The sequence below is a fragment of the Muscardinus avellanarius genome (assembly GCF_963383645.1).
Source record: "Muscardinus avellanarius genome assembly, chromosome: 2".
In the NCBI taxonomy this organism is placed as follows: domain Eukaryota; kingdom Metazoa; phylum Chordata; class Mammalia; order Rodentia; family Gliridae; genus Muscardinus; species Muscardinus avellanarius.
The window spans coordinates 44,038,558-44,062,087 of NC_137787.1; positions in this window are offsets into that span (position 1 = coordinate 44,038,558).

Below are 23,530 nucleotides of genomic sequence, written 5' to 3' on the forward strand. Positions count from 1 at the left end.
TTCGATGAATTCGCTGCTGTTGCCGCTGGTGGCAATATGGTGCCGCTGCTACGCCCTCAGCTGTGGGGCTGTAGTTTTTCTTCTTGGTTTTGATATCCATTCTGAATCCCTGCAGCGTGTGCTGAGCTCAGCCACTGGGAGCTTTAGGTGATCTCTGCGCAGAGAAATCCCGCCTGGCTGTTCCGCAGTGGGTCACCTCGGCTTGCTGTAGCCATCCCGTGAATTTGCCGGTGCCGCCGGCAGTATGGCGCTGCTGCCGCGTCCTCGGGCTTGAGGATCTCCTCTGTGGCTCTGTTCACAGTCCGCTTTCCTTCTGGAGCCTGGTGATTTTTTTTTTCCCTCTGGTGATGGTGATTTCTGGCTATGAAAGGTGCTGATTTTGTGGTAATGGAGATTTGTTGTTAGCGGGGCTCTTAAGCCCCGCTTTTCTCGGTCGCCATCTTCCCGGAAGTCAGACTTTTGTATTTTATCAAGCAATTCAAATCTTATAAGTATGGTTCAAAACTTAAATAATTATTTTAAAGTGAGTTGCATCATTTTTGCTGAATTATTATTATTATTTTTTGTGGTACTAGGGATGGAACTCAAGGGCATTCTTCTGTTTCAAACAGGGTCTCACTGAGTCACAAAGGGCCTTGCTAGGTAGCTGAGGCTGTCTTCAAATGACAATCCTCTTGTCTCAGCCTCCCAAATCCTGGGATTACATGTGTTTGCCACCATGCCTGGTTCTGAATTTTGTCTATAGGAACAATTTTAAAGAATGGTAGTAGAAACTTGAAAATAAGTTTTCTTTTAAAAGAATAATTCAGTGATTATTGAGTCAAAAGAAACTTCTATTTCATCATATAGTGCTATGAAATTAAGATAAAAATATTTTAATGACACAACATAACATGCCATACTAGAAAGATTCAAGAATTCTTTCCTGTCTGAACAAGTAATGATCTGGCAAACACCATCCAAATCAAGTATTCAAGAACCTGGATTGTCCCTGAGTGTAGCAGCACACATGTGTAATCTCAGTACTTGGGAGGAGCATAGATCCGAGGACAGCCTCAGCAAATAGTGAGTCCCTCAGCAACCTATGGAGACTCTGCTTCAAAACAAAAATAAAAAGAGGCTGGGGGTATAGCTAGGAGATAGAATACACGTGGGTTCAATCCCTGGTGCCAAACAACAACCACAAAAAATCTTAGGGTATAATTCAAAAATCGTAGTATCTAAGGCAGTATATGATTATGAAAGAGGCTATAAATTTTAGCATTTGTCACCATGTACCAGCCAAGTTGCAGACACTGTGGTTACAACAGGCTATGTCCCAGTATCGCTTAGTGGATCTGAAAGAACACTAGTGACTCTGTCTATCAAATATCAAGATTAAGCATCTTGTCTACCAAGTCTTCCACTGGGAACTAGAAACAGCATAGTTTTTGGCAATTATTTCAACCTCATGGCCTGAATGGCCACTTTCTGGGAATCATCCATGAAGAAAATTTAGAAAGGCAGAACACTTTTCTTTACTTTTCCCATTGGACCCAGGTGTAACATGGTCAGGTGCCCTAAGTCAACTAGGCCTGTATCATGACAAAGATTATTTTTCAATTGCAAAATGGTTGTTAAGAAAAAAGCTATAGATTTATCCAAAACTGTAAGTGTTCACATAGTATTCTATAGGGCTTCCATAAGTACTAATTCTGCTGTGGAATTTCCAGTCAATCATTAGCTTTTTTTGCTCATAAGAATCCTTTGGTAGGATAGATTTCACCTCAGTCTGGACCTACAGCAGAGCTTTATAAGTCCAAGTTACATGAACAGATAACAGCCTCAGGACAAAAGAGTCACCTGGTAAATTACACTTGCTGCTTTCAAAATTCAGAGTCCCAGTATAGTGACAGCATTTTGGAATTTTCCAAAACACCCCTAAATTCTGATATGAATCAAACTATTGGGATACCAGTGCCATTACAGATGTAGTAAAATCTGCCTTTTCTCATAGTACAAATGTTAATCTCATTATTTAGCAATGATATATTCCTATATTATATTGTTATATATAATATATTGCTATAATATTAATACTAATGAGTCAGATTGCAGTTTTGCAGACATTAAGAAAGTCAAATTATCTCCTCAATGATATTAGGAAGCAAGAAAGTTGATAAAGCCCTCCTGTTTGATAATGAAGGTATATTGTCCTCCATCACATAAAAACAAAACATTTCTAATGAGATGTTCCAGGCATGAAGGCCTATACTAATATGTTTTTTTGAAAACATCATATCCAGACCATAAGCTTTAACTGACCACACTACTAATTATATTTTTATTTGTATTTTTAAAAAATAATCTGAACTTCACATATTATAAGGTTTAGAACTTTACAAATTCTAAAAGACACTATTATTTTATTTGTAATCTTTTGTCTTGCTTATTAATGAAGTGGAGGGCATAGAGACAAAGAGGGAGATTTAATGTGGTTTTTCCTTTCATACTTTTTCTTAACCTATCGATTAGGAAACCAATGGGATTTTACCTAGCTTTTAAGTTTTTCCATACTTACTAAATATTCTGGAATTTTAAAGAAAGAATATCATTGACCTGTGGCATACTGGTCACACTACAAAATAGACTCAAGCCCAGTTTCCTTCTATCATATATCATTCCTTCACATGTGGCCTCTGATGTAGCTTGGATCTGGAATGTCCCCCAGAAGTCCTTGCTTGTTGTAAAGGTTTGTTCCTCAGATTAGCACTATGAGGAGGTGGTGGATTCTTTAAGAGATTGGGCCTAATTTGAAGTCTTAGGTCATCTAGGAATCGGAGTGGAATGCCCCTGAGTTCAATCTCCAGTAACATACACACACACACACACACACACACACACACACACACACACATACACACACAGGGCCTTTTTTAATCCCTCATATTCTATTGGCTGAAGCCAAATCACTAGGTGAATGAAAATTCATGCTTGGTGTGGTGGCGCACGCCTGTAATCCTAGCGCTTGGGAGGCTGAGACAGGAGGATTGAGCCCAGGGAAGACCTTCAGCAATTTAGACCCTTTATAAAGCTGGGCGTGGTGGCACATGCTTGTAATCCCTGCACTTGGGAGGTGGAGACAGGAGCATTGTACTTGTTTGAATACAGCCTCACTGGCTTAAGAGACCCTGGTTCCAAATAAAAATATAAAATATAGGATTTGGTCTGGGAGTGTAGCCCAGAGGTAGAGGGGTTTCCAGGAACCCCAGTACCATAAAAAAAATTCAAAGGTAAGAAATATTAGTCCCATCTTTTAATAGGTATGAATGCAAAGTGACATAAAAACTATGTCAAAATACTTACATTTAGAGGACTGTGAAAGATTTTTGCAAGTCCTCAATCTACCTTTAAGGGTACAAAAAAAAACTGCCTATTCATCCACCCTTATATTCACTATTATTGCCATAGCGACCAAGTGCTAAAGCAGTGGTTGTCCCCATGCCTTTCCCTCTATCTGTGTTCCTCCCATATGAGAAAACTTTATTTGCAAAATCATATCATCATTAGCCATAGAATATTGTCACTTTTTTCTAACAAAAAAAATCTTTAATGTTGTGACAAATTCTAACCCCAAACCACAAGAATGTTTTTCCTAAGGCTGGTTCTAGACACACACACAAACACACACACACACACACACACACACACACACACACACACAAAAAAAAAATTACCACTGCTGAGAATGCAGGCAGAACATGCATAACACACACAGATAAGGATAATTGAAAAGAGTTTAATAAAGAGACTGTTTACAATAATGGGCTAAAACAGTAGGAGTAGGTACCAAAGGAAGCATAGTTACAACTATTGCAATTTACTGGTAACTTCTTGAACTCTCATGCCCAGTTGGTAAATCAACACCATTCAATTTTACATGGGAATAATGCTGAGAATATTTAATGTTACCTTTACTGAGTGGTGTGTAAATGAATGAACAACAGTTTAAAAAATAGTAACACAGATTATGTGTTTACATTAAAACATATCTTCATTCTCTTCTTCATTACACATAAGAATTCCAATATTTAACAAAAATCCATGATCTGTAGGAAAGTTAGCAGTCATGTACAAAATCAACTGAAGATTAAATGAAAAAAATCCTAAGAATGCTTTATTTAGCATGTTTCACATCCCAAAGCTTGTATAACACAAATATACACAGGTATGTATTATGATTATAACTTTTTTTGGTGGTACTGCGGTTCTTGGAAAACCTTTTACCTCAGGCTACACTCTCAGACCTATTTTATATTTTTTTAATTTGGAAACAGGTGTCTTAAGCCAGCGAGGCTGGCTTCAAACCAGTGCAATCCTTCTGTCTCTACCTCCCAAGTGCAGGGATTACAAGCGTGCGCCATCATGCCCGGCTCTTATTATAACTTTTTATAGTAAAGTGTTCTAGTCAGGATTGTACTATCAATGCTACCAGTAATTGAAAAAAATCTACCTAGAGCTCGTTATGTGTCACAAACTCTTCCTAGCACATTGCTTGACCTAACTTATGGTCAGGTCCAGCCTGGTTTTGGAGCTATTTTTCTTGCCACACAAATGAGATAAACCATACAAAAGAGAAATTTTAGCAATAAGATGACTTTTTAAAACTTAATTATCTATGAAAATGCCTTATTCACTAATAAGTTTTCCTTGAAATGTTAAAGGGAAACTATGAGTAACTGTAACATTACAAATACCTGAGTTGTTTATAATATACTCAAGCAAAGCTTCATTAGAATAACAAAGGGCTATCTTATAGAAGCATGAAAAGAAATAAAATGGGAAATAGCAAGTTATCCAAATTAATAGTCAATCTTTAAAAAAATAAAAGTTACTTGTCTCCTGGAAATAATTATTATATAAGAACAAAATTAAAGTAGCATAATTGACTCTGTTGATGCTTTTCACCATACATTAGAGGGCAATATATTCTTCAGTATAAGACATACCCATTAAGTTGAGTTTTTTAAAAGTTTTTCTCTCAATAAAATCTAAATTTTCAATAGTAATGAACTTAAGTTGGAAAATATTGGTGCTTAGTATATTATTAGTGAGAAAATAAATAAAAATTTATTGTCATTCTCTGTAAATATGAATTATATTGAACAAGTTTTGATAGTTATGTGGACAAAGCTTCCTTTCTATTATAAATGATGGAAGATATTTATGTGGTCAGGTTATAAAAGCACCATCAAAATGATTCATGGAATTTTAATTAAAATACTGGCTGGTGAGGAATAGTGATCAGGTTTTAATAAATTACTTAGAATTTTATCCAACAAACATAAAGAAAACTTGAATATGCTTTTGGAGTAAGTCTTCCAACAAGGGCTTTCAACTAGGAATATTGAGTCTCATGATTTTTTTTTACCTTTTTGTTTTGTATGAAATGATCCCTTGGTGTGGTAGGTGGTAACATTCCATACAGAGAAAAAAGAAAAACTTCAATAATGGAGATCTTAAAGAAGAGTGGAAAAGAAAGGATCTTATAGTGGTACCCATTCTCCATTGTGCACTGGACTGGAGTTAACTCTTATTCTTGGAAATATGGCATCCTCCAATAAGTAAAGTACTTAATATGACAGATTTTGTTTTTTTTTACACAATTTAAAAATCTTTGAATTTTACCTGACTAAACATTAAAGTCTGAAGTAATTGCCCTCCTCTTTTTCAGACCCTTTTGGTTTATGAAATTACAAAACTTGAGATTATGGGTTCATCAGAAATACTGAATAAACATTAACATTTTCAAAACAGTGACACTGGTGATACTCAATTATACACACTTTTGTAGTGGAGCCCTGCATGGAGTTAGACACTTTTAGCACTGCACAAAGACTAGAGTCAAGGGAATCATTGAAAGCCTAAATCTAGTATCTGGGAATCTGAAAACATGACTGCTTTTGCCTGAAGGGGGATATTAGTTATGATATGCCGAAAGTTTCACTACTGCTAAGAGAACTCCTAATCCCAGAAAGCAGCCAGGAACAACTAGAAAAGGAAGACCTTGGTAGACATATGTCAGGCCCTCTTCGGAGGTTTCCCAGAAAATACTGAGAAGAGCAATTAAATAGTAACAGTTGTCACTCATGTCACTGTTTCTCTAGACCACAAGGGAAAAGGGTTGCTCCAGAAAGAAAGAATGGAGATTTTTTTTTTTTTATTAAGACAACCTAAAGGTGGGGAAGGGAAGGGGGAAGAAGGAAATTCTCTAAAGCACTCAATGTACTTAAACATATTGAAGCCAACCACTTAGCCAAGCAAGGGAAGGAGGGTTGGGGAGGGGATGGGGTGGGAATTGGGTAGGGTGATGTGTACTTGTATGTACACACAAGTTTTTTACCTCAATATGATGTATGAATATAATGTACCAATAAAAAATTTTAAAAAAAGAATGGTAGAGACAATATGGGTGATGAGCCAAAAGAATTGAGATGTATTCAATGCCAAAGCTCCAGAGTCTGTCTACCTAGTTTGACATCTGTATTTTCATATTATCTATGTGTTCTTACTATAAATCTGTCATTTGTTCTATATACATTAAAAAATAATAATACTTCAAATCATTTTGTTTTGTTGGTATACCTTGTTGCTGATTTTAACATATGAAAGAATGACCATGTTTTAGTATTAATGAAAAGGGATAATTCAATAGTTAGGTTTTGAAGATACAGACCAGAAAATAGCTAGTACAATCTTCCTAAGAGGTTGGGAGATTATGTGACACAGAGCCCTTCTAAAGCATCTGATTTTTTTGTTATTGTTTTTTGTTTGTTTCTTTGTTTGTTTGGAGTGTTGTACATGTTTTTATGAGAAGAACTAAACTGCAGGAATAAAGTCTGTGGAAACTATTAGGAGGAAATTAAATATTACTCTAATTCAATACTCAAAAGAGATCAATATGCAATAAAGAAAAGAAGTATACTCTTTATAAGTGGGTCAGTCAAAATATAGGAAAAAGGACAAGGGTGTTTAAAATATTGCAAAAGGGACTTACAGTGGAGCATGGATGCCTACGTTGCGGGACCTACAGGAAAACTAAAATAATTATTAGTATCTAACATATTAAAATATCTTCCCTAGTAGATTTTTATTAATTAGCCTGTATAAAAATAAAACAATGACCTTTTGTTTAAAGTTATCAATAGCGGGCGGGGCACGCCAGATGGGTCCCAGGTCGCGGGACTCTGGGCCCCGGCCAAACTGCGCGTAGCACGCCAGACCCCTGGAGAAACCGGACCCAGTAAGACGCTGGGTTCTGGGCGGGGGTCACGGGCTGGGCACGCCAGATGGGGCCCGGGCCGCGGGACTCTGGGCCCCAGGCCGAACTGCGAGTAGCACGCCAGACCCCTGGAGAAACCAGGCCCAGTAAGATACTGGGTTCTGGGCGGGGGTCGAGCACAGGGCACACCAGCTGGGGCCCGGGTCACGGGACTCTGGGTCCCGGCCGAACTGCGCATAGCACGCCAGACCCCTGGAGAAACCAGGCCCAGTAAGATGCTGGGTTCTGGGCAGGGGTCGCGCGCGGGGCACGCCAGCTGGGGCCCGGGTCGCGGGACTCTGGGCCCCGGGCCGAACTGCGAGTAGCACGTCAGACCCCTGGAGAAACCGGGCCCAGAACAGAAAAAGATAAAGAAAAATAATGGAGAGGAGGTAAGAAAGCCGTTATGGATGCCAGGACACTGGAGATGCAGACAAAACTTATCTAAATGCACTGGAACTTATGGAAAAATTCGCCGTGAAAGAGGACTGCTATTTCTCTATATTGTTAAGAATCTCAGACACCACATATAAGGAGAGAGTTTAGCGGAGATCAAGGAGAAATGCGGTGTTGAAAGAGTTCTCCGCGATGGTGGTGGAGACTTGTATTCAGGAGAAGCAGAAACCGGATCTTACCAACTTTATTTTTTTGGAGAAATTACACCAAATGTCGAATGCTACCATCACGCATGCTTAGGAACACTGGACAACATTCAGAGTGGACAAAGAGCCTGGGAAGGATTTGAAACGGTGGAGGCAGTGGCAATACCAGTGGCCAATATTCGGGGGAGGCAGAGATCTGCTACATTACACCTGGAACCTTTGAAATAATAACCACAGAGACAGTGATCAGAACCTGCTGAGGGGTTAGGCGGGCGCCGGGGCCAGTGGCCAATATCGGAGCTTCCTGTGAGGCAAGGCCACTACTGAGGCCTCCGTGGCCGGGATTGGAACCTGCAGAGGGGTTAGACTGATGCTGGGGCCAGCGAGGCCGGCATTGGAGCCTGCCATGATGCAAGGCTTGTGCTAGGGCCTCCGAGGTCGGGTCCAGAACTTGCTGAGGGGTTAGGCCGGTGCTGGGGCCAGTGAGGCCGGCATCGGAGCCTGCCTTGAGGCAAGGCCGGTACTGGGGCCTCCGAGGCCAGGATAAGAGCCTGCCGAGGGGTTAGGCCGGTGCTGGGGCCAGTGAGGCCGGCATCGGAGCCTGCCTTGAGCCAAGGCCAGTACTGGGGCCTCGAGGCCAGGATAAGAGCCTGCTGAGGGGTTAGGCCGGTGCTGGGGCCAGCAAGGCCGGCATCGGAGCCTGCCTTGAGGCAAGGCCGGTACTGGGGCCTCCGAGGCCAGGATAACAGCCTGCTGAGGGGTTAGGCCGGTGCTGGGGCCAGCAAGGCCGGCATCGGAGCCTGCTGTGAGGCAAGGCCGGTACTGGGGCCTCCGAAGCCAGGATAAGAGCCTGCCGAGGGGTTAGGCCGGTGCTGAGGCCAGCGAGGCCGGCATCGGAGCCTGCCGTGAGGCAAGGCCGGTACTGGGGCCTCCGAGGCCAGGATAAGAGCCTGCTGAGGGGTTAGGCCGGTGCTGGGGCCAGCGAGGCCGGCATTGGAGCCTGCCTTGATGCATGACCAGTGCTGGGGCCTCCAAATCTGGGATCGGAGCCTGCCAAGGGGTTAGGCCGGTGCTGGGGCCAGCGAGGCCGGCATCGGAGCCTGCCTTGAGGCAAGGCTGGTACTGGGGCCTCTGAGGCCAGGATAAGAGCCTGTCGAGGGTTTAGGCTGGTGCTGGGGCCAGCGAGGCCGGCATCGAAGCCTGCCTTGAGGCAAGGCTGGTACTGGGGCCTCTGAGGCCAGGATAAGAGCCTGTCGAGGGTTTAGGCCGGTGCTGGGGCCAGCGAGGCCGGCATCGAAGCCTGCCTTGAGGCATGACCAGTGCTGGGGCTTCCGAGGCCAGGATAAGAGCCTGCCGAGGGGTTAGGCCGGTGCTGCGGCCAGCGAGGCCGGCATCGAAGCCTACCTTGAGGCATGACCAGTGCTGGGGCCTCCGAGGCCAGGATAAGAGCCTGCCGAGGGGTTAGGCCAGTGCTGGGGCCAGTGAGGCTGGCATCGGAGCCTGCCTTGAGGGAAGGCCGGTACTGGGGCCTCCGAGGCCAGGATAAGAGCCTCCCGAGGGGTTAGGCCGGTGCTGCGGCCAGCGAGGCCGGCATCGGAGCCTGCTGTGAGGCAAGGCCGGTACTGGGGCCTCCGAAGCCAGGATAAGAGCCTGCCGAGGGGTTAGGCCGGTGCTGAGGCCAGCGAGGCCGGCATCGGAGCCTGCCGTGAGGCAAGGCCGGTACTGGGGCCTCCGAGGCCAGGATAAGAGCCTGCTGAGGGGTTAGGCCGGTGCTGGGGCCAGCGAGGCCGGCATTGGAGCCTGCCTTGATGCATGACCAGTGCTGGGGCCTCCAAATCTGGGATCGGAGCCTGCCAAGGGGTTAGGCCGGTGCTGGGGCCAGCGAGGCCGGCATCGGAGCCTGCCTTGAGGCAAGGCTGGTACTGGGGCCTCTGAGGCCAGGATAAGAGCCTGTCGAGGGTTTAGGCTGGTGCTGGGGCCAGCGAGGCCGGCATCGAAGCCTGCCTTGAGGCAAGGCTGGTACTGGGGCCTCTGAGGCCAGGATAAGAGCCTGTCGAGGGTTTAGGCCGGTGCTGGGGCCAGCGAGGCCGGCATCGAAGCCTGCCTTGAGGCATGACCAGTGCTGGGGCTTCCGAGGCCAGGATAAGAGCCTGCCGAGGGGTTAGGCCGGTGCTGCGGCCAGCGAGGCCGGCATCGAAGCCTACCTTGAGGCATGACCAGTGCTGGGGCCTCCGAGGCCAGGATAAGAGCCTGCCGAGGGGTTAGGCCAGTGCTGGGGCCAGTGAGGCTGGCATCGGAGCCTGCCTTGAGGGAAGGCCGGTACTGGGGCCTCCGAGGCCAGGATAAGAGCCTCCCGAGGGGTTAGGCCGGTGCTGCGGCCAGCGAGGCCGGCATCGAAGCCTACCTTGAGGCATGACCAGTGCTGGGGCCTCCCACACCGGGATCGGAGCCTGCCGAGGGGTTAGGCCGGTGCTGGGGCCAGTGAGGCCGGCATCGGAGCCTGCCTTGAGGCAAGGCCGGTACTGGGGCCTCCGAGGCCAGGATAAGAGCCTGCCGAGGGGTTAGGCCGGTGCTGGGGCCAGCAAGGCCGGCATCAGAACCTGCCGTGAGGCAAGGCCGGTACTGGGGCCTCCGAGGCCAGGATAAGAGCCTGCCGAGGTGTTAGGCCTGTGCTGGGGCCAGCGAGGCCGGCATCGGAGCCTGCCTTATTGCATGACCAGTGCTGGGGCCTCCAAATCTGGGATCGGAGCCTGCCAAGGGGTTAGGCCGGTGCTGGGGCCAGCGAGGCCAGCATCGGAGCCTGCCTTGAGGCAAGGCTGGTACTGGGGCCTCTGAGGCCAGGATAAGAGCCTGCCGAGGGGTTAGGCCGGTGCTGGGGCCAGCGAGGCCGGCATCGGAGCCTGCCATGAGGCAAGGCCGGTACTGGGGCCTCCGAGGCCAGGATAAGAGCCTGCCGAGGGGTTAGGCCGGTGCTGGGGCCAGCGAGGCCGGCATCGGAGCCTGCCTTGAGGCATGACCAGTGCTGGGGCCTCCGAGTCCGGGATCGGAGCCTGCCGAGGGGTTAGGCCGGTGCTGGGGCCAGTGAGGTCGGCATCGGAGCCTGCCTTGAGGCAAGGCCGGTACTGGGGCCTCCAAATCCGTGATCGGAGCCTGCCAAGGGGTTAGGCCGGTGCTGGGGCCAGCGAGGCCGGCATCGGAGCCTGCCATGAGGCAAGGCCGGTACTGGGGCCTCCGAGGCCAGGATAAGAGCCTGCCGAGGGGTTAGGCCGGTGCTGGGGCCAGCGAGGCTGGCATCGGAGCCTGCCTTGAGGCATGACCAGTGCTGGGGCCTCCGAGGCCAGGATAAGAGCCTGCCGAGGGGTTAGGCCGGTGCTGCGGCCAGCGAGGTCGGCATCGAAGCCTACCTTGAGGCATGACCAGTGCTGGGGCCTCCGACACCGGGATCGGAGCCTGCCGAGGGGTTAGGCCGGTGCTGGGGCCAGTAAGGCCGGCATCGGAGCCTGCCTTGAGGCAAGGCCGGTACTGGGGCCTCTGAGGCCAGGATAAGAGCCTGCCAAGGGGTTAGGCCGGTGCTGGGGCCAGCGAGGCCAGCATTGGAGCCTGCCTTGAGGCATGACCAGTGCTGGGGCCTCCGAGGCTGGGATCGGAGCTTTCCGAGGGGTTAGGCTGGTGCTGGGGCCAACGAGTCCGGCATTGGAGCCTGCCATGAGGCTAGGCCGGTTTCTGGCCTCCGAGGCCAGGATTGGAATCCTGCCAAGGGGTTAGACCGGTGCAGGGGCCAAAGGCCAGCATCGGAGCCTGGCGTGAGGCAAGTTCACTCCTGTGGCCTCCAAGGCCGGGACCAAAGCCAGCTTAGGGGTTAGACCGGTTCAGGGGCCAGCGAGACCAGAACTGGGGCCTCCCATGAGGCAAGGCCGCTGCTTGAGCCAGCGAGGTCTGGATCAGTCCACTGAGTAGCCAGGCCACTACTGGGACCATCAAGAGTGGGATTGGTACTTGCAACACAGCATGCACAGAGAAATATCACAGAAAATATAAATCAGATGCTTCTCTTAATCAGCAATAACTAGGAGGAAAAGGGCAACAGGAAGAGGTTGAGCTATAGAAAGGGCCCTATAGTGAAGCAACTAATGTGACCAATCAGAGGGTATGTAATACTGGAGGACGGAGCCTCTTTAAAACGCAGGAGGTACATAAACAAATGTATCAAAGTAAATCACCAAAGAAGTGTGGGATGGAGGGAGGGGGAAGGAATGGGATGGGGGCTGGAGGAGGGCTAATTGGATGATGTGTGCTTGTATATCCTCTCAAGTCTTGTACTCCAATGTGATTGATATATGACTACAATGCAGCAATTTAAAAAATAAATTAATTAAAAAAAATAAAAAAATAAAGTTATCAATAGCCAACTGGGAGTGGTGGCACATGCTTGTAATCAATACCTGGAAAGCTGACAGGAAAATTGCAGGTTCAAGACCAGATTCAGCAATTTAGCAAGACTCTCAGCAACCAAGTGACATCCTGTTTTAAAACAAAAAGTAAAAATGGTTAGAGTTATTGCTTATATTTCTCTGAGTTTAATCCCCAATAACATACTCAGACACGCACACCCATACACATTCACACACACAAATATACACACACAAAATAGCCTTAAAATATTTGTTTAAAAATACAAATAAAATACATTCCTATAATTTTTAATCTTATTTTTCTTAATTTACTTAATATAATTATTTTTTGAAAAAAATTCTGATGTACCTTTAATCTTTTTTATTTTAGGAATTTAAATATCAGGTATAGATCAGTTTTCAAATTAAGTACTTGTTATGAACTGAATTGTTTTCCCTTCTGAAACCCAGGTGTTGAAACCTTAACCTTTAATAAGATTGTTTTTGGAGATAAGACCTTTGAGGAATTAATAAATAAGGGTAAACAAATTCATGAGAATGTAGTCCTAAACTAATAAGGCTGGTATAGTTATGAGAAAAGAGAGAGACACATGGGCTGCACATGTGTAAAAGAAAGACCATACAGGATGGTGGCCATCTATAAACCAAGGAGAGAGGCTTCAGGAAAAAACATATTCCCCAGTACCTTGATCTTGGAATTCTAGCCTTGAGAACCATGAAAAAAATATGTTTGTTGTTTAAAAACCTTGACCGGAGTATTTTGTTATCACAGCTATAATAAAAATCTAATATAAGGGATTATACATGAATAATTTAAATTAAGTAAATTATGTAACTAATCCTATATGCACTGCATCACTAATCTAGCTGTCCATTAATATATGCATGAATTAGAAAACTTGGGATTTACATACAATATAATTTTTCTCAGCAATAAAGAACAAAATTCTGTCATTTGCAGAAAAATGGATGGATCTGGAGAATATTATGCTTGGTGAGAATAGCTAGTCACATAAAATGAAGGGCCATATGTTTTTTTTTTCTCATAGGAAGAAGGTAGGAAGTAATTGAGATACCAGAGAGAATTTAAGTAATGGAGAAAAAACTTTAGTGGAGGGTGTGTGGTCTAGGAGAGGGTGGGGTTGGAGAGAGAGAATTAATGAAGGAAATACTTTTACTGACATGTACATATGTGAGAATATCAAGGCTAATCTGATATCATGTGTGGGTGAGGAAGGAGGGTAGGGTGGGGAGGGAGCTGGGACGGAGGGGAAGCTCACCAAGTGCTCTGTGCATGTGTGTTACTATCACTGTGAACTGTATTATGATGTGAGAATATAATGCACCAATAACTGTAAAACATGTATGCATGTATGTCATATATGTAGCTTACAGATTCTATAAAATAGGGGCAAATATTTTCACAGAACTTGAAATCTCAGTAATCACAAGCGATGTTTAAATTAGAAGTTATAAAGAATCAGTACAGGGCATTTTAAAGGAGGAGTCTCAAGTCCACAGAGTTTCTGATAGTTGGATGTGCTTTGCATGTGATTGGGCAAACCAACACCACCACCACCACCACCACCACTACTACCACCAGAGTTTTCAGAAAATAACTTTTAACTAAAAGACTAAATACAATCCCCATTATTAAGACTACCAATTACTTACATTTTAATAGTTACTATGATTCTTAGCCTACTAACACTTCAGTTTTCTTTTCTCCATGATATGCATTCTATCTTCCTAGTCTTCCTTGTAGTGGTGATCAAATGAGTTAACATTAAGACCCTGAAAAACTACAAAGACTGATAAAAATATGAGAGAGGTTATAAGATTGGCAAAAACCAAAAGGCTTTAATTAAGTTTATTTGCTTTGCTTTAATCCCTTTTCAGTGAAGAAGGTGGACAATGATAAATTTTACAAATTAAATTACTTAACAAGAATAAGAACAATCCTATGACCTGGGTAGCATTTTCCTATGATGTAGATTTATTTGTTAATTATTCATCAAACTTAAAATGTTTTTAATTGTGTAAGAGTTTGGTTTCTATTTAATTGAAATGTTCTTAACTGGAATAATTTCTTAATTAGAATTCATATTTTATGTGATTAAAATGCTGTAAAATAATATTATTGTGCATGGTTTTCATGCCACTCAAAGAATAACACTTTCAAACATTAGTATTTTTTAATTTTAGATTTTCCTCTAAGTAGATTCATGAGTAGACTTCATAATTTCTCCACAATTTTTTTTGTTTCCTAAAAGCCTTTAATTGGCATGAGCTTTTCAAATTGTGAATCAGTTTAAATAAGGTTAATAAATCTCAATTTTTCCTGTGTAATATAATTATCATACTTGGATAAACTGAATTATGTTTGATAAGGAAAATAAATATATTTACCATTCAGAAGTCAAGACACAAATAATAATTTGTTTTAGACAGTAGTATATAAGTACTTATGAAAACAAAATATACAATAGTTACTCATAAATTATTTCATTTTTCAACCGTTTATTTTAATGTTTATATTAAAAAACAAGGAACATACATAAAATAAAAGTTAAAATGGCACTTCAAGATGAACACTACAAATCTGAGAATCCCACTAAGATTTTCTATGCCTGCACTCACATATATCCACATGGTATGTAATATAATCTGTCAAAAAGGAAGACACAAATAAAATATAGTGTTATTTTCAGTGCCTGTCTTGATTATTATCATCTTTAAAAGTAAATCTCCTTTATAGTAATTTATTAAGAGCATAGCCCCAGCCTGAGGAGAAGTCATACTGATTTCCACATAATTACTAAAACTAAGTTGATTTGCCTGATGCATATAGTAGCAATGCTATTTTCAGCTCTAAAAAATAAGAAATGATTACTTTGCTTCAGAAACATTTACATGAATGACAAAAAATATTTTCAAATGTGAGAGGAAATGAAGATCTCTCACTACAATATATGCAGTGCTTCTCACTCATGAATGTACCATCAAGCACTATAAGAGATGAGAGATGTTTCTGCTGCTGTATGGGACTTTTGTGATGTATACTAGAAAGGTGATGTTTATACCCCATGGAAAATATTCAAGTGCAAGTGTGTAGATTTGTTTCTGAGTCTTCTATTCTGCTCCATTGGTCTATGTATCTATTTTTGTGCTGGCATCATGCTGTTTTTATTACTGTGGCTTTGTAATATAGTTTGAAGTCAGCTATTTTGATGCCTCCTGCATGGTTCTTGTTGCTGAGAACTATTTTGCCTGTAGGTTTTTTGTTGTTCCAAATGAATTTAAGGACTGGTTTTTCTGTGTCTGTGAGGAATTACTTTGGTAATTTAATGGTTATTGAATTGAATCTGTAGATCATGTTTGGAAGAATGACCATTTAGATGATAATTATTCTGCTTATCCAATATTATGGAAGATCTTGACATCTCCTAAGGTCTTCTGTGATTTCTTTTTTAACATTTAAAATTTTTATTTGTAGAGGTCTTTTACCTCTCTGTTAGGTTTATTCCTAAGTATTTTATTTTTTGTGGATATCCTAATTTTTGACAAAGGAGTCAAAAACATACACTGGCAAAAGAGATAGCCTCTTCAGCGAATTTTGAAAAAACTGGATAACCAAATGCAGAAAAATGGAATACACTCCTCTTTCTCACCCTGCACAAGAGTCAATTCTAGATAGGTTAAAGACTTGGAAATCAGACCAGAGAACTTGTGGCTCTTTGAAAGGCACAGCTCCAACACCGCAACACATAGGCACAGGTAAAAACTTTCTTCAAAAGACCCCAAAGACACAAGAAATTAAAAGAAGGATCAATATGTGAGATTACATTAAACTAAAGAGCTTCTGGACAGCAAAGGAAACTATCAAGAACCTCAATTGAAAGTCAACAGAATAGGAGAAAATTTTTACCAACTATTCCTCAGATAGAGGACTAATATCTAGAATATACAAAGAACTCAAAAAACTCAGCACTAAGAAAACAAACAATCCAATAAAAAATGGCAATTGAACTAAATAGATACTTCACAAAAGAAATTCAAATGGTCAATAAATGTATAAATATGTTCAACATCATTAGCAATCAGAGAGATGCAAATAAAACTATCCTGTGATTTCACCTAACTCCAACTATAATGGCAATCATTCAAAACACTAACAACAACAAATGTTGGTGAAAATGTAGAGAACAGGAAACTCTATTACACTGTTGGTTGGATTGCAAATTAGTACCATCACTTTGGTAAAGAATATAGAGGATCCTCAGAAGAATGGGAACAAACCTACCATAAAATCCAACAATACCATTTCTGGTAACCAAACTACCAAACTAACGCATAGCCTCACAATTCACAATTACCAAACTATGGAACCAGCCAAGATGTCCATCAACATATATGAATGGATTACAAAACTGTGGGATATGTACACAATGGAATTTTCCTCAGTCATAAAGAAGAACAAACTTATGTCATTTGCTGGGAAATGGATGAACTGGAGAACATGCTAAGTGAGATTAGTCAGCCACAAAAAGTAAGAAATTGGATGCTCTCCCTAATATGTGAAAGCTAGGGAAGAAAAGGGTCATAGGAGGAACTCTAGACGTAAAAGGAGAAACCATAAACGAGTAAATGAGGGGACCTAACTGAGGGGCATGTGAGGGGGAAGAGGGAAATTCCCTACTGTACATGAGGAAGATTCACAAATATGTCAAAATCAATCACTAAGCCAAACACGAGAAGGAGGAAGGAGGGAGGGAATGGGGTGAGAATTGGGGAAGGGATAAATGAGGCGTGTGTGCATGTATGCCTCTAATATTTTGTACCCCATTAAGATATGTGACTACAATGCACCAATAAAATTTTAAAAATAAAAAATTAAAATATTCAAGTGTAGCAAATTTAAAGAAAGCTCCAAGAAAGATGATTTTTAAATTTTATGGCAAATGTCAAGTAATTGATATTAACCAATTATTATGTTTATTGCTATTATGTTTGTTTGTTACTGAGGATTAAAATCAGAAACATCCCACCAGCGAGTATTATTTTATTTTGAAGCAGGTCCTGCTGACTTGACACACTTTCCACTGGCCTTGAACCTGTGGTCTTCCTGTCTCAGCTTATAAGTACAGGGGTTATAGGTTTGTGCCACTCAGATATAGCCGATAATTTAAATTCAGTAGAAACATGATCTTTTTACCTTTGACTTTTCCTATTGATTCTTTAAAAATCACTTTTGTGTTTATAGTAAAGGTTTTAAAGAAAATCAAATTATCCTCACAGATGATATCACATCCAAAGCAACAATTAAAATCAGTAAAGAAGTGAGTTTTTAGAAAATGTGTACTGGAGCCAGACATGGTGGTACATACCTGTAATCCCAGTACTTGGGAGGCTGACACAGGAGGATCACGGTTTCGAGGCCAGTTTACAGTAACTTAGAGACACCCTGTTTCAAAATCATTAAAAATTTAAAGCAATGGAAGATACAGCTCAGTGGTAGAATGTGTCCTGGTTTCAGTTCCTTGTATCATATTATATATAAATAAATCATATATATATATATATATATATATATATATATATATATATATATATGATCTGAGATTACTATTCTTTTAGAAGGTTCCTGCAGTGTTGTATTTGGTCCCTGAAAACTTTGACTTTGGCAATGTTTCATTTCCTAACTCATAAGAGGGGTTTGCTCTGTCTAAACAATCTGTGCAAGAAATAGAGCTTTTGCTGTGCATCTTCATTCTTTCTGGCAATGTAGAATTTGAAAGTCTGGAATTTGGGTATTTTCTGGGTGAATAAACTCCACATAATTAGCCTAAAATAAAAGCATAGGTACTAAGTCCTAGTGAGTTTCTCTGATAGGTATTATATGTGCTTTGCCTCAATTCTGCACTGAAATAAAGTGTGCACATATTGTGTGAGTTTTAGAGGAAAGGACATTTGGAAAGTTTCTCCAGGTTTCCTTCAGATTTTTCCGAGTGCCTTTTTTATTTTGTAGATTTTGCCATTTTCCTTTCTCTATAATATGTATGGTTATGAGTATAAACATATACCAAGTCCTTCCAGTCATTCTAGCAAGTCTCTAAACCTGGGGGTGATCTGCAGAACTGCACATATTTCCTTTTTTTCTACCTGGACAAACCAGCTAGCATTCATTTTCATATAAGTACATTTACATTTCTAAGATGAGTATGTTACTAATTGTATATCTATGTTACTAATTATGAAATTATGATTCCATTTAAATATATTATTAATTTATAAAATCTACATATTTAGCAATTTCAAATTGAAAAGTATAATTATTATTATTTAGGGGCTACCATCCACTATAACTTATTTTGCAAGATTATTCTTTAAAATATGATAGATAGAAGTCAGGTGTGGTGGTGCATGCTTGTAATCCCAGCATTTGGGAGGCTGAGACTGGAGGATTACTGTTCCCAGACAGCTTCAGCTATTTAGTGAGGCCCTCCACAACTTAGTGAGATCCTGTTTCAAAATAAAGAATAAAAAATGGGTCAGGGGGTGTAGCTCAGAGGTTGAATGTCCCTGCGTTCCATTTCCAGACCTGCAAAACAATACAAATATAGATAGATAGATATGACATATATGATATATATATATATATATATATATCATTATAAACATGAATTTGATGATGAAATCATAGCCTCATATATATGATAGATAAGCCAGGCATGGTGGCACAAGCTTGTAATTCTAGCATTTGGGAGGCTGAGACAGGAGACTACTAACTACTAAGTTAGGCCCTTTGCAACTCAGTGAGATCCTGTTTCAAAATAAAGAATAAAAAATAGGGCTGGAGGTATAGCTTGGAGGTAGAATACCCCTAGGTTCTATTCCCTATACCACAAAAATGATAGATTTTTTTTCCAAAAAAAAAAAAATAAAATACACATTTGTGTGACTGCATCTACAATGTGCAAAAAAATCTTAACTTATGGAAAGTAAATCTCCTACTGGAAAGAAATACTAGAGACTTAATAGAGATTATAATTTTCAGAATTATGTTGATGAATAAAAATTTACATTAAATTTATACCAAAGATAATTCTAAGACTCTGCTGCCAAGATTTCCACTTACTTTCTACTGAGATAAATTTTATCTTTAAAATAGTGTAGATTTGAAACAAATAAATTGTATTTTTTCATTAAAATATAATAGTGTGAAAATGGTCAATAGTGGATAAAGAACTGTATACATGTAATTTTTTCAACACTTTGATTAAAAGACAACGTAGAATTCGATTTTTCTAACCAAATTACTAAATAGAGAACAAGAGAAAATGCTTTAGGATAAGTAAAAGTGAATGGGATTTTTTTTCCTTTTTCCTTTATTTATTTGTTTGTTTGTTTTGGTATTTTGTATTAATCCCAGGAGCATTCTACATTCTATCTACATTCTCAGACATATTAACTTTTTTGTTTTGTTTTGAAATAGGGTCTCGTTATGTAGCTAAGGATCTAGCTGCATTGCTGAGGCTATCCTTAAGCCTACAACCCTCCTGTCTCAGCCTCCCTTGTACTGGTATTGTAGGTGAGTGCCACCACACCTTGCTCAGTGATTGAGATTATAGAAATTACAAATAAATGTTATGAACATGAACTTGATGATAAAATAATAGCCTCAAAGAAAACATTAGGAGACATGGGGAGTGAAATAACTGAATAAAAAGAGGCAGGTGGGATCCACTGGTGCACAGGAAGGGAGATAACTTTGCTTTAGCAATTGTTGCCATGGAGATGCCAACATAAGTAGATGTATTTGTAATATCTTTAATATTTTAAATTTTAATAAATAATACACTCATGTTACTACCTGATGTTTAATAAACAAGCATGAATATATAAGTTATAAGATTAAGATAAATATCTATGACTTCTGTTGAAAAGTATATTATATTATATTATTATATATTAAATTATATATTATTAATATATTATATGTTATAGCCCAGGCTATATTGTTTGTACAAAGAGTTTAGGCAAAGTGAGCCCCTATATTAGATAAAAATAGTGCATTTACTCCCCAAATCAATTTCCAGGGACCAACTAAAGATAACCTTTCAAGGAGCCCTTTTAAGGAATAGTAGTATAGGCCTTTAATATACATATATATTTATCAGTTCTTTAATACACATGTATAAATACATGTATATCAAAGGCTGCATTGATATTTCTTAATGTATAGTCTAATAGGTTTTTTCAAAATACATTAAAGTATTTCCTTATTGATTCATCAGCAAATAATCTGGCAAGGCAGACTGAACCTGATAACAGAGAAAAGGGTCTACATGCCAAAGCAGCTACAGAGCCTGACATGAGTCAGAAAAGTACACATGAGACAAAATTGTCAGGAGGATGAATTAGGAATGTGTGGAAGAAGAAGTGTGACAAAGGACAGTACTTTTATTTGGGAGGATTCTCTGAACATCAATAAAGTATTGACTGTTCTGTACACTCCTCAAAGATGACTGTAGGAAGGAGCAGGGAAGATGTGAAGACTCCTACTAAATGAGGAAGACAGGAGTGTAGTGAAAGGATAGATTATTAAAAAGTCCAAATAATTCGGCATGCTAGAGTGAATGTCCTTTATAAGGCAGAAACCTACCAGAAGTCTGCATCTTTAAGAACACTCCCCCACCAAGGCATGTGCTGGTGGCACATTTAAATATCCAGAAAAATAGATATCTGTAAACTATTAAATATTCTTTGATCCTGAATCATCTAGAGTTTTATAATTCTTCTATGACAAATCATTTTCATATAAAATTACTATATGTGATTATATCACTTTTATAGAATTTCAGGATGTTGAGTGACTAGAATAATAATGTATTTGTTATTTAAAATATTAGACTATATTATGTATGTTAGTAAGCAATCTATTGACAGTAGTCATGGATATTCTCCAAAAACAAGCTCTAAGTTCAGTTGAATATAATTAATAATGTAAATTAACTCATAATGTAAAGTGAACAACTTCAATATTAAACCTTTATCTAACATTATGTTTGCTGAAGTTTTAACTTTTATTATGATTAAGTTTTAAAACAAACTGTACAAAGGAATTACATGTATTTTAAAGTCAAATTAAGATGCCTTCACAAAACAATTTTAGAGAAGATTCTACTATTTATTTCAACTTGACCTTAATTCAAGAAAATACTTCATGGATTTGCTTTCTCTTTCCTTCACTCACTATCTTCCATTATTTTAGTTTAAAATCTACAGTTATTATGAGAAATAGGAAAATATTCAAGTGTTATCTTTTCTGATATTTTAATCACCATTTGAAACTTCATTGTACTTTGTTAACTGCTGTTCTGCTACTTGCTACAAAAATACTAAAAGAAATATCTGATAGCTTTCTTGTCATGAAACTACAGAGATATCAGTGTATTTTTGACAATGTAAAAAGCCTCAGGAGCATTTTTCCCCTCAGATATTCCTTACACTTATGATTTTCAGCTCTAAACATAAAAAAGACAAGCCATGATTTTTCTTATCTCCAAGTATTCGAAAAAATGTGTTAAATGCTAACAACTGCTCATGTCAAAAATGACATTAGTTATATTTTTGAGCTTTAAAAACTAAAAGCTCAGAATGTCACAGGATTTGCTGAGATTTTGAGTCATAGACTGGGTCAAGGTCATTTAGTGGGCCATCAGCCTAATATAGGCCTTTTAGTATATAACCACAGACATGCAGAGAAAATGCTAGGCTTTGGTCATTCTTCTGGCCAGAAATAAGGGGAATTGCAATGAAAAGGGAAATTCACTTTTTTCTTATCAAAGCCTATATTTGTCTAGGTATAAATTTGTATTTCTTAGTAACTTGCTTTATTATTGCTTTTTCACTTTTTAAACTGCTTGTTACCTGCCCAATTCTAAGCACATGCTTGAATATTTAGCTAGTGCAAGGTACTGAAATTTTGCCATCTCTTTGCTTTCTTTTCCACTATTTCATAAAATGCTTATATTACCATGTACCTTTATTCTCATAAAAACATTCTTGGTACTACTTTTTGTCTGTTTGTTCATTTACTATGTTGTTTAAATTTTTTTACTTTTAAACTTTTACTATTAGTATTTTGATAGAAGCAAAGTAAGATCATACAAGCTTCAAATGGTCAACTTTTTTTATGATTTGCTATAGTTTCCTAGGTACAAGTAAAAGTTTGAAACAAAATGAATTTGCCATTTAAATATGTAAAGCTGTTTTGTAGACATTAGCCTCTTGCCAAAATATTTATTTCAAGAATGTTAAGTAGGAACAGACTTGATCTGTTTGACAATTTTATTTATTATGCAATTTCCATAGCAAATAAAGACTTAAAAGTTATATATTTATACATCCCACGTTTTCTAAGGGTGAGAGAGAAAACAAATTAAACACGATGAATGAATTACTTACTGTAAGTCCTCATCATTCATTGATGATGAAAACGCTATCAAAGAGTCTTAGTTAAATATTAATGTAAGAATTACATGTTGAAAAAAATTTTATATTTTCTACTTCATGCTATTTTCTAGTGACAAGTGACTTTATTTGTAAATCTATATGAAAATTTCAGCACTTAGTCTCACTTTCAAAAGAAAATTTCCAACATTTGTCTTCTCTGTTTGTTTGCAATATTAAAAAATAGGATAATATCTGTGTAAAATGTTAAATTGATAAAAAAATACTTGCCTTTATTAGGAAAAATACTAAAATCTACAAAACTAAAAAGATACTTTTTATTTTTTTGTCTAAAATTCTCCACCAATATTTTTTAATGATAGATGGATTTAATACTTAGATAGCTGTGTCACGTTTTTGAGTGCTTTCCTAAACCCTCTTTATTAAGCTTCGATCTTAAATATAGTTCTAATGTTTTATTTTCATATTCTTAATCAGTAACTATGATATTTAACTTAAATCCTTTATGGATTGAAGAAAATTATAAAAATACTTAACATTTACAAGCATTTATTATGTGCCAAAATTCTAATTACTTATTAAGAATTGATTCACTTGATCTTTTCAAATTTTATTATCAGTAATATTATCTAGGTATAGTAAGAGTTTTTAGAAATATATAATTATGATTGGCCAATTTAAACTTACTAATAAAATAAGCCTGACAAAATGGCACACACTTGTAATTCCAGTACTGGGGA